Here is a 12,724-nt window from a genome sequence, read left to right on the forward strand (position 1 = left end):
TGCTCTGAGGTCTGGTGATTTCAGGGAATTCAGCCAGAATCTTTTGAAAGCTTGACTCTGGGTTGAAAGTGCAAAGGCCGCATAAGGACAGGTCAGACTTCAGTCCGATAACAGCGAGCGCAGTGACGTTATCCTTGAGACGACGATCGTGATCGCTGACGTCGATATTGTAGTGGCTCAGAAAGTCCGCTCCCAGGATGGCAATTCTGACGTCGGCCACAACGAAGAGCCATCAATATGTACTCCTGAGTCCGATGTCTATAGTCATTGACTGGACTCCATATGATGCAATTGCAGTATTATTGACTGCAATTAGGCTCGAAATGGACTTGCCGCCCCAGCGATGTTGAGCTGCTGCTAGTAGGATAGATAGCTCCGCTCCGGTATCGACAAGGAGGCGTGTGCCGGTGATGCGGTCGACGACAAAGAAGAGGTAGCTTGAACGATGGCTCGTGTCGCTTTCCGCCGTTAGCGACTGGCCGGTGCGTTTCCCGTCCTCGAGCATGGCTGGGTGCAGCGAGTGGCTTGCTCTCTAAAACGACGGTGGTACCAGCAGATGTTTTGCTCTGCCTCGCTTGAGTGTACGTGGTGCTGCGGTCTTCGAGCACGGGACGGCGAACGATGCCGTACAGGCCGGTGTTTGTTCGACAGGGCGAGGTTTTCAACTGCTGCAGCCAGTCGATCAACTCTGTCCTTTAAGCGACCTAACCGGTCTGCATGCTCGGGCCTTCCCGTTGCAGCAATGTACATTTTTGGTGGCTCATTGCAGTCGGTGATGCGGTCGGCGCGTTGAGCCAGACGTTATCATCCGTGTTGACTGTGGCAGTCTTTGCAAAAACAACTCGCGAAGCAATGGACGTTGACGCTCCTCTGACGCTTGTTGGCCCAGCAGCTGACGCATTCGGTAGAGTAGTTGTGAGGGACGCTGGTCACCGAGCTCTTCATGAGACAGGAGTTGTTGCAGCCTGCTCTGTTCGGACACCTCAAGACGTTTCAGGTCGGTGCTTTTTAGTTCGTCGTAGGGCTTCTCCGATGTAGTGGAGGCGAGCACATCATCTACGGCGTCAGCGATGTCAGGTGGCAGTGCTGAAACGACGTGCAGGTACTTCGACTGCTGCGATGTGATGCGTCGAAGCTCGAAGTGGGCCTCGATTTGGTTGAACCACACCCTGGGGTTTTTGGGCCGGAAATGAGGAAGCTTTAACTCTGAGGCGTTGGTTGTGGGTGAGCTTAAAGTGCCTTCCTTGTCTGACATGGCTGCTGTTTTTCCAAACGTCCAGGTCACCACTTTGTAGCGTACTCGCCCCACGGAAGCGCAAAAAGAAGGCACCTACACTCCTTGAAGTTTGGGACAAGACTAGTTTATTTTCCAAGAAAAACAGGCTTCGAAAGCGACAACCAAAAGGGGCGTGGCTGCGTATCTTCCGCGGCCCTTCGGAGATAACGTGAGGCATGTTGGCCGCGTCTGCGCCGTGCCCCTCGGCATATGAATTGGTATGCGCACAAAAATAAAATTATCGCTATCACCGGCGTCATCGCCCGCTACACTCCGTTTCGCAAAAAGAATGACTTCAGTCTTCTCTTTAAAAAACATTCGGAACAGCCCTGCTGTTATGTTCAAAGTATTCCACAAGGCTTCTGTGTTCCGGGTCAGCTTGCTCTTGCTCGGCGAAGTCGTCAGCAGTTATCGTTCTTAAGAAGCGGTCCTCATCCAGGCCGTCGGGCAGCGGTGGTTTGACGGGGGCGCGAGACAAGCCGTCGGTGTCAGAGAGTTTTATTCTAGACTTGTAAACGACAGTCACGTCGAGTTCTTTAAGTCTGAGGCTCCACTGTGCGCGGTGACCCGAAAGGTCTTTCAAGTTAGCTAGCCTACACAAGGCGTGGTCATAGCTCACAACGTTGAAAGGCCTGCCGTAGAGGTAGAATCAAAATTTTGACGCTGCCCAGATGGTGGAAAGGCACTCCTTTTCTTTTGTGAAATAGTTGGCTTCGGCCTTGGATAGCGACCGGCTAACATAACAATAACCCTTTCCACGCCGTCAGTTTTTCGCGCAAAGATGGTGCCCAGCCCTACGCTTCTTGCATCGGTGTGTACTTCTGTTTCGGCGCATTCGTCGAAATGCGCAAGTATCGGTGGTTTTTTGGTGAGTTTCTATGCCGCTTCCCACCTGAATTCGACGTTGCTTTTCGTGAGGTGAGTTAGCGGTTCAGCGAGCCTTCTTGTCACTGGACTGTGGGATATATGCGATAGTGGCTGTTTTTCGTGGGTCGGCACGCACTCCGAACTTGCTAATGATGTGTCCCAGAAACAACAGCTCCTCGTATGCAAAGCGGCTCTTTTAAGGGTTCAAGGTTCATGTTCCGGGCACAGAACAGGGCCAGTGTGCTGCCCGCGGTGCGGTGAGGCGTAGCGGCCTGGTGACGGCGAGCGATAAGGTCGTCGTGATGTCGACTGCGGTCCTGCGAGGTAGTCGGCGATGTCATACGGTCATTCATCCCATTGTGGACACTGTGCGATGATGCCCCGTAGACCCATTTGTCGCTACCGGCAATGGCGGCAGGTGTGCCCGGCCTCGCCGTAGTTCTAGCGGAGCGGGCGTTTGTCAGCCGCACGCCAAATGTCGGTTTTCCTCGGCGCGCTACGCTGACCCGCTGGTGAACGGTAGGACGTTGGTGGTGATGGTGGCAGCGGTTGCGTTTGGAGACTGAAGTGCGACGGGGCGGCGTTTCGGCGTGCGCGTGCAGGAGGGGCGTGACAGCGGGCTGCAGCAGCATTGCTCATCACTTCCGGCTCGGGTGGAGGGGCTTGGGCAATTCGAAGTGATTGCCGAACTTTTTATCGCACAATATCAGCGATCGAATCAACTTGAGGCTGCGCCGAAGGTAAAACCTTGCGCAGCTCTTCCCCACATGATCGTTCGGATCGTTTCACGCAGGTTGTCGAGCCAACGGCTTGAGCAGCTGCGCAGTCTGGAGTCAGGTGACGATTGTACTGATTGGTGCGCATGTCCATGGTGTTTTTGATAGGGGTCACCTCCGATACAAATTCTTGGACGCTGTTTGGTGGATTCGTCATCAGTCGCGCGAAAAGATGCTGTTTAACGCCTCGTATAAAAAACTGATTCAGTAGAAATATCAGCCGTCATGCAGACACTGCGGAATCAGGGCGTAGATGAAGTATATATAAACATTCTGGAAGAAATCTACAGGGGATCAACTGCTACCATAGTGCTTCATAAAGAAAGCAACAGAATACCAATCAAGAAGGGTGTAAGGCAGGGGGACACATTCTACCCAATGTTATTTACCGCGTGCTTACAACAGGTTTTCAGAAACCTAGAATGGGAACAGTTAGGGATAAGAGTTAAAGGAGAATACCTTAGTAACCTGCGCTTCGCCGTTGACATTGCATTGCTGAGTAACTCAGGGGACAAATTGCAACTCATGATTACGGAGTTAGACAAGGAGAGCAGAAAGGTGGGTCTTAAAATTAAACTGCAGAAAACGAAAGTAGTGTAGAACAACCTCGGAAAGGAGCAGCGCTTCGAGATAGGTAATAGTGCACTTGAAGTTGTAAAAGACTATGTCTACTTAGGGCAGGTAATAACCGCAGAGCCTAACCACGAGATTGAAGTAACTAGAAGAATAAGAATGGGGTGGAGTACATTCGGCAAGCATTCTCAAATTATGACAGGTAGATTGCCACTATCCCTCAAGAGGAAGGTATATAACAGCTGTATCTTGCCGGTACTTAGCTACGGAGCAGAAACCTGGAGACTTACAAAGAGGGTTCAGCCTAAATTGAGAACGACGCAGCGAGCAATGGAAAGAAAAATGGTAGGTGTAATCTTAAGAGACAAGAAGAGAACAGAGTGGATTAGGGGACAAACGGGGGTTAAGGATATCATAGTTGAGATAAAGAAGAGGAAATGGAAGTGGGCCGAGCATGTAGCGCGTAGACAGGATAACCGCTGGTCATTAATGGTAACTAACTGGATTCCCAGAGAAGGGAAGCGGGTTAGGGGGAGACAGAAGGTTAGGTGGGCAGACGAGATTAAGACGTTTGCGGGTGTAAATTGGCAGCAGCAAACACAGGACCGGGTTAACTGGCGGAACATGGGAGAGGCCTTTGTCCTGCAGTGGACGTAGTCAGGCTGATGATGATGATTATGATGATAAAAAACTGGAATTTTTTGCCGTCTGGTATTTCGGAGTCTTCATGGCAGAATATTTTAGTCATTTCTTTTGTGAAAAGCATGCCGTTTTCGTTGGGTAGCTGGACGTGAGTTTTGAGCAGTGTTTCAGCCCTCTCTTTGCGGACGACGCTTGTGAAAGTAGCAAAGAGTCTGGAGCGGAAAATGTCCCACGTTGTCAAGGTTGGCTCTTGGTTCTCGTACCACATCCTGGCGGCGTCTTGCAAGGCAAAATAGACAAGCGGCAGCTTGTCATTTTCGATCCAAGTATTGAAAAAAAAGACTCGGTGAAACCTTTCAAGCCAGCTTTCCGGGTCTTCAAGTGCGAACCACGGAAAGTGGGCGGCTCCTTGAGTCTGCGGAGCAGGATTGTTGTTGGTGGTACAGGCGCTGTCATCACCGTGGTCGACACCAAAGGCTTGGTATTCCGAGTCTTGTCGGGTAGAAGCCCGTACTACGGTGGCAGATCTTGTTTCCTGCAGCTTACTCCCTGCTCCTGGATCGCGTTGGTGTCTTCATCACATGGGCTGGGTTCACAGCTTGACGGGGGCGTCCGGTGCATCAAAGAAGCGGCACACCACCAGACGTAACGGGGTCTTGATGCGCACGAAGTGCGGGAGACTGGCTGTCAGATCAATCTGTTTGTTTAGGCAAACCTGGGCCTAGTAAACGGAAAGTCAAGTTACAGTAGCAGACTTGCACTGATAGGGGTGAACGGAGCGTCGGCCTTCGAATAACTGACAAGGGGCAAAGCGTGTCGGCAATTATACATTGCCATCGAATATTTTAGCATTATCGCTAGCGGTGACGTAGGTTCCAGAATAATATGTAATGTTCACGAAGTGGGCGTAATCTTAGCAAAACGATTTACTACAGCCTCGAAGCTTCTCCAAATTCTTAGGCGCCGTTTGCACTGAACGTAGTGTAACGGGGCGATAACCAAACTTGAGCAAATGAATGTGGCAATATCTTATATCTACATACTGACTAAACGTTTCAAATCAGCCAGAATAGTGCGAAATGGTTTGCGAAAACCTGATATTACGCTGTTCAAAAGCGCTCGCACTGCACTAATTGCTTGGCTCATAATACCTTTGTCATTCTTTTGGCAGCAGCCTAGCGTACTTTCCATTCTTCATTCTTCTATTGTAGATTTATTGCGCAAAATGTGTGCACTGCAACCACGTGACGTGAGACTGTATGAAGATGGAAAGCCTAATCAAACTCTGCTGATATGTTTACTCTTACCCTCTGCTTTCATGAGTCGTAAATAAAAAAATTGAAATCAAGTGAAAACAACCAGTCGTAAAACGGAACACGTCAGGTGGTAGCTTTAAATAGGTTCGAACTTCCACTGCGCGAGACCTCCAAGCTTATTTATTTATTTATTCAAGTACATCGCAGGTTTCTATTTTGAACATTATGTGAGGGGGTCATACATAGTCATTACAATAGCACAGATCGTGAGTTAGAGAATACAGGAACTGATAAGTTGTACGAAGTAAAACTAAGACAAGTCTTTTAATACACTGAAAATTTTAGTAGTAAATAAAGGCGACTGACCAAATGCGCAATAAAACACTTGACTTGGCCATACGAATCACACTAAAGTGAGCATCCTTTGCATAAGCCGAAAGTCGAGGCTATGCGTGAAACAACACAAACATATAAAAAGAAGATATGAAACTTGGTATGTAGTTTCTTTTTGAACGCTTCATGGGCAAGTATACTAACAGTTTTATCTGGAAGATTGTTCTAGTATTTTATCACACGAGGTAACGCCGATAAATTGAAAGCGTTTGTTTAAGCGAACAGGCTTTCTAACTTTAGATGATAGTGAAGACGATGAGCACGGGTCAGCGGTAGTGTAGATGGGTGTTGACTGCAGAATATTTTATGAAAGAGACTGATAAGTGCGATTTTCCTACGGGATTTCAATGATGGAAGTGATGGCTTCGATTTTATATCAAACACGCTTGATGCGCACCTAGAATTGCCGACGATGAAGCTACCTGCACTCGAGTGAATGAATCAGATATGCTTTGTAAGGAGACCTTATGCACGGTGCGCATTCTAGCTGTGGACGCAAAAATGATCAGTAGGCTAGTTTTCGAGTCGTTGACGAAGCATCCCGAAGTTTTGGTTTCCAAGTACGCGAAGGGTCCATGTGGTAATTTTTCGATATGATTGCACCAAGATAAGTGTGATGCCTTATGGATACATAAGTACCTAAGTTGATGATGGTCCAGTCCTGTACATTTATAAAAGTTTATCACAGCCCTGGTAGCAGAGGTTGACTTAATGTAGTATCATGAAATAGCAGTCTCACTGGGCATTTCTACATAGATGCCTTTCAGCGCTGGCGTGAGCGCATTTTGTGGGGACCCTTCTAGATGGCGGTCGAAATAAGAAATGTGTTAAGGTCTTATGTACACGGCAGATCTCACAGTGCAGGTGGTTCACACGGCTGGTAAGGTGCGCTAGCGTCCATTGAAGGAGACGGCAATTCGAGTAATGCGTAGCGAAATTTCATGGTCTCGCTTTATCTCCTCCGTGAGGTGAAATGTCATGCAATAATTCGTTTCCTGCAGGCGCTTATTCTGACGGTCTGGGTCAGACCAGAGAAGTGTATTCTCTCACATAATTGGTCTAAATAAAGCGTCCTCTCCACATCGGGATTGCAAACTCTGCGCATAAACCCTAGAATGAAGAAAGCCTGCTCGTTGGAAGGGAAAAACAGGGCGACTTAATTGCCTAGAGCGCCGTTGCATTAACGCGTCCGTTCTTGGCCTATCCAGATTAGTCGAATCAAGCACCGCACGCTTCATGTGCTAGTTCCATCATCATGCATCTCTTCTTCTAATATTGAACACACTCCCGGGCTTGAGGTGGCTATTTCTAAAGGCTACAGTTTTTGTATAGGTTTGAACAGCTGAGACCCATTGTGTATTTTTACTTTACATCACCTTACGATTCCTCCTTCAGTTTGAACGCATTCGCTTTTTATGCCAATTTTCCAGAATATTGTAGGAACATCGTCCTCGTGAATAATCACCACGTGCCCTTTTTAAGCTGTTAAGTTTTGATCTCATATTGATATAACGCTTCAGAGTGTGATTAGATATTCGTGAAGCCTTCTATTCCAAAGTTTTTTTCATTATTAGCGGCCTGTGCAGCCACAAACTGAGAAGCTCTGTATTTGTTTTGACACGAGCATCTGAAGTGTTAGGTATCAACAAAAAATGGCTGCCTACGAAGAGATGAGATGGGCTTGAGATGTCTGGTTCTCTAGGGGAGGAATGATTGTAAGACATTGGTCTGGAATTACCAGCAGCTTCAGTTGCTGTCAGCAAAGTACTCAGTTGCTGTGAGTCAACAGACGCCTCGCCCCGAAATCTTGTGAAGAGTCACCTTCACCATAAGAACTAACAGCTGCCAAAAAGCTCCTCACCAAGGAGCTCTGTCTGCAATAAACTTCCAAGTTATGCTGTTGGAAGAGCGATACCGGCTCACTTCGTCCTTCCTTAACAGCAGATGCATATAAGCTGATTCACGTGCAGTTTCCCTAAATGTAGCAGCGTTGTCTGAGTATACTTTTCGCGGTGTACCACGTCTTGCACAAAATCTTTTGAATGCCAGCAGGGAGGCGCTTGCGGTAAGTTCAAGAACACACTGAACATGAATGGCCCGTACGGCTGCGCATGAGCACAGTACAATGTACACTTTACCACCCTTGAAGCCTTTCACGAACTTTAGTCCTGCAAAGTCAGCCCCTATAACTTCGAAAGGGCGCGAAGAGCGCACATGATCACCAGGAAGTGGGGCTACCAGCACAAGGGCAGCGTTCATAGGGAAACGCGCACAAACAATCTATTTTTGCAGCACCCGCTTCACTTCTTGTCATGCTATGGGCACCCAGAACCGGGAATGCAGCTTCTTTAAAGTGTTGTTGACACAACAATGGAGCACAATTTTAATGCACTTGAAGAATGATGTGGCGCGTGACCGCATTGTTGCCCCGCAGTAGTACCGGTGCCATCTCGTTCTACGTGTAGTTGGTGTTCTGAAGGCAAGTTTTTATATTGATGATGCACTTTTCATCGATGAATAGATTCAGATCATTTAGTTGCAATGTCTTGTCGAGGTTTTGTCCAAATTTAGGTTGGGTTCTCTCCTTGGTATAAGTTTCTATCTGTGATTGCCTGAACCAAACATCACCCGCTTCTTGAAGTGCAGTAGCTTTAAGTCCCCCTCACCTATGAAACTTTGGCGATATACAGTAGTACACGCAGCATTTCACCCATGTTTGGATTCTTGTGGACTGCAACCAAGAACTTGATCTGTTGACATTAAACAATGGTTCAGTTGTCAAGCGCCATAGTACTGGGACGCTTGCCTTCAGCTCGGACGCAGCTTGTACCTCTCCAACTGTAGAAACTCGATACTCAGGCATCCTTGGTCAACTATCTGGGGTACGTAGTAGCAAGTCGAGTTCTTTCTACCACAGCTGGCTGTTCCCACGATGAGCCTCACTCAAGGTTACCGTTACCCGCCTCTCACACCGGAACTTCCCGATTTTCTTCCAGCACCTGCGTCGACTCCCGTTTCCACAAGATCAATGCCTTCCACACCGCTGCTTCTTCGCATCCAATCAGGGTTCCCTTTGGGGAGATGTTTTATAATTTTATTTGTGCAAACAGCGAATATATCCGAAACGCCTATCCTATCAGGCTTTTTGTGCCAACAAACTAGTCAGATTTCAACGGCGTGCTTCTTTCTACGTGGTGACGACCACACTGCTGGGTTCTCATAAGAAATGCACTAGAAGATTACTATCATGACCCCCCCCCCCCACCCATTCAGGGCTCCGTCGCTGAGAGCTTTCTCAATAAACGCTTCTTGACTCATAACATTGTGATCGAGGGGCTCGTTACGTTTAACAAAGGAACTTATCCCACCACGTCCTCGTCGCTTTCTTCTCCAACAGGTTCTCTTTCTCGCTCCAGAGTAGACCTGTGGGCCTCTTTCTAAAACACCGGTGGTGGTATGCTGGTGTTTCCCCCTCTTCTGGTGGCAGAGTGTCTACGACTCAAGGTCCAAGGCACCAGCGTCGGTGCAGTGCGGCAAGGGATACTTGTTTACATTGTAGCCTAAGGCAGTTGCTTCTATGAGTGTTTTCGAGAGAAGAGTTAGCTAGATTATTCGGACATCACTATAAATAAGTTAATTTTCTCCTCCTAGAGTAGCTTCTACACTAGCTAAGGAACGGGGATGTTTGAGGTTCGGGAATGGGTCCCCTCGATGACTCGAGTGCATGGTGGCAGCGCGAAGGAAGAGCCGTAGTCCGTTGAAGAGACGCTTTATTGCAGCCTCCGGCGTCTGCCCGAGTTCAAGCCCGAACCTCTGCTTTTCCATTTCAGATTCAAACATTCTCTTTTCAACCCTGGGATGAAGAAACGGTCTTCACACAAGTCAATCACGTTTGTGGGCTCGCATTGCCACAAATAATTGCAGAAACGCTCATAACAGACACGCATTGGTAAACAAAAAACAAGTTATCAAATACAACACGCAAAGTAATGGGTTCTCCACGTGTGACGCTCTCTCCCATGCCAGGCCAAGCTGCCTCCGCGGCGGCCGTTCTCACGCTCGAGCCCCATCAGCTCTCTCATTAAATGCTGCTTCGTAGAACGTTATTAGGAGCGGTACACTGTTGGTCTCTGTGCGTTTACCAGGTGTGCATGCGACAGTGAGGCGCTCCGACATCCTAACACTCGGTAATGACATACAGCAGGGTAGGTCATGCTCGTCTCCCTGACACCACTATGTCTAGGTATGCCAAGTGGTCGCGCCCCCGCGTCATTCTCTACGGCACGTCCTGGCCTGCTTCTTGCCAGATGCTCTTCTGATTAAGCCTTCCCCTTCTAGTCCCGAATGGGGGCGAGCTTGACGGCTCCGCTCGTAAACCATGTGAACAAAGAAGTCTCTTTCCTTTCTTTCCCGTGCTCGGGTCTTCCACGTTCGTCTTCGCGGAACTGATCAGCTTCGCTAGTTGACGGGTTGGGAACTGATTACGCGCCTTGCATCAGCCGCATTCATTGCGATACACACCACACGCCGGTAATTGTTGCCTCATACTAACTCATGACATGATATTAGGGGAAGAACCGTACAGATTTTAAGAATAAGAATGGTTCTTTAGGGCGACACATTTTCGAGCGGCTAACTTAGAGCGGGGGTAAAAGGTTGACCATAAAAATTTCCTGAATTTCAGCAGCCGGGGTTGCTACTCACCAGAGAGCCTAATAGGGGGACGCTACAAGTTGAATACCAAACACTTGAAAGATGAATGCCAGTCATCGCCGCTATAACCACATATACCTACACACGGTTTGGCTACTACACAAGCCAAACCCTCGCTGCAAGAAAAACTACAAGTAAATCAAAAGGGTAGAAGACAAGAGAAAGTGAAAGCGTAAAGGAAGACCGACATGCAGAGAGAGATGCGAAAAGGCGACTGCTGGTTTCCCCTGAGCCCAGGGGAGCCGTCCAGGAGAAGTCAGCGCCGAAGGAGTGTGTTGCCTTCACCGGGGTGCCCTGAAGGTGGAATCACCTAGGATTGGCTCAATCATAAGGGTCCCCTTTTCTCCAAACACGGCGATGCCACGTACGGCTAAGCGCTTAAAGCAGCTGGTACTTACTGTGTATATTTAGAGTAAAATTCTTACTGTGTATATTTAGAGTAAAAAATTTTGCTTATGTACATAAAAGTTCCTAAAGCGCAAAAGCGCATATTTGGTTGTTCTCATTACTTCTGTTCATTACTGCGTGAATTTACTCCCGCCGATGTATAACCTCTTTAAGTGTTCGCAGCATTTGAAAATCAATAAGCCAAATAAAATAAAAAATACATAATTATAACTCTGCCTAAAGGTACACGCTAACCCCCTCTGACACTTCGCATGAGACGAGATGAGTCTGTCTGTCTGTCTGTCTGTCTGTCTGTCTGTCTGTGTACGACTTTTAGCTCTCCTGGCCGCTTGGATAATGGTATAGATACCAAACTAGGTATGACATAACATGACTGTACGACTAACATAACTGTCTAGTCATAACATGAAAATCATGACATGTATGTTATAAATGCCATGATTACATTTCATATTCTTGCTGGGCTTGAGGTGGTTTCTTTCAATGACATAATGCGAAACTGGTATGGTATGACAAGACTGCATGGTGAACACAAGTGACATACCCTAACATAAAAATCATGACATGCCTTTCATGTCACAACATGACCAGATGCCACACTCGTGGTGGGCTCGCAGCCAGAGTTGAAGCAATGAATGCGATAGCAACCCATTGCTAACCCTCGCTGCCAGAAAAACTAGAAGTAAATCAAAAGGGTAGGAGACAAGAGAAAGTGAAAGCGTAAAGGAAGACCTACATGCAGAGAGAGATGCGAAAAGGCGACTGCCGGTTTCCCCTGGGCCCAGGGGAGCCGTCCAGGAGAAGTCAGCACCGAAGGAGTGTGTTGTCTTCACCGGGGTGCCATGAAGGTGGAATCACCTAGGATTGGCTCAATCATAAGGGTCCCCTTTTCTCCAAACACGGCAATACCATGCACGGCTAAGCGCTTGAAGCAGCTTATACCCCCCCTCCCCCCTTCGGTAAGTTTGGTTCCGTGGTGTCGCTACACACCAAACGCCTGCTTACGCAGACGCCTCTGTGGTGGGCTGGATGCTGTCCCCTGGATACCGTGACAAGCGCTTTTTTAGCGCTTGTCTGTAACGAAAAGAAGTTCTCTAAAGCGATTATTAGGCTTGCTGACACTGTATGTAACAGAAGAACACGTGGTACTTCACAGAAGTCTTTCTTGTCGCGTTTGAGCTCTTCAGCCACACCCAATACCTTGCCTGTATCACACCTCTAGAAAAAACCTTCTGCCACACTGCGTGCTTAGCCAACAGTACTCAAGAACAAGAAACATGTGGCATCTCCCGGTTTTTGAATTTATGTTTTATCACGCTGTAGATAATGTTACAAATGTAACAAGCTTACAGATAATGCTATAAATAGCCACGCATTAGTTATAAATTAACCATGAATTTAGTAAAATGACTATTATCATAAGGGTTATCTTGGAGCTCACGCAGAAAAGTTTACTTACGTTGCTGTTAGAATATCAACAAAGTGGTGAATAATGAAAATGCTAGTGAGCATACTGATGAAGAATATTATTAATTAAGTTACGCGAGTTGTTTAGAAGACGTCGATTAGCATTTGGCAAGAACAACTGAATTGTGTTAGGCGGCCTTCCACAGTCACGTAGAAATATCGCAAAATAACTTTTGTGAAAACTTGTTTTCTGAGAGCATTTTATTTTAACACGTAGAGAGGCTTCGTACTTTCGTTGCGTATCTGTGTGAGATCTCCGCCACGGTCCTTCATGGCAGCAAGTTCAGAGACACTCAAGATGGGAGCCTGCGGGCCCACAAATTCTGATGTGCCGAAAATAACGGAACGGGCCA

The sequence above is a fragment of the Rhipicephalus microplus genome, chromosome 7, assembly GCF_043290135.1.
Source record: "Rhipicephalus microplus isolate Deutch F79 chromosome 7, USDA_Rmic, whole genome shotgun sequence".
NCBI classification, from domain to species: domain Eukaryota; kingdom Metazoa; phylum Arthropoda; class Arachnida; order Ixodida; family Ixodidae; genus Rhipicephalus; species Rhipicephalus microplus.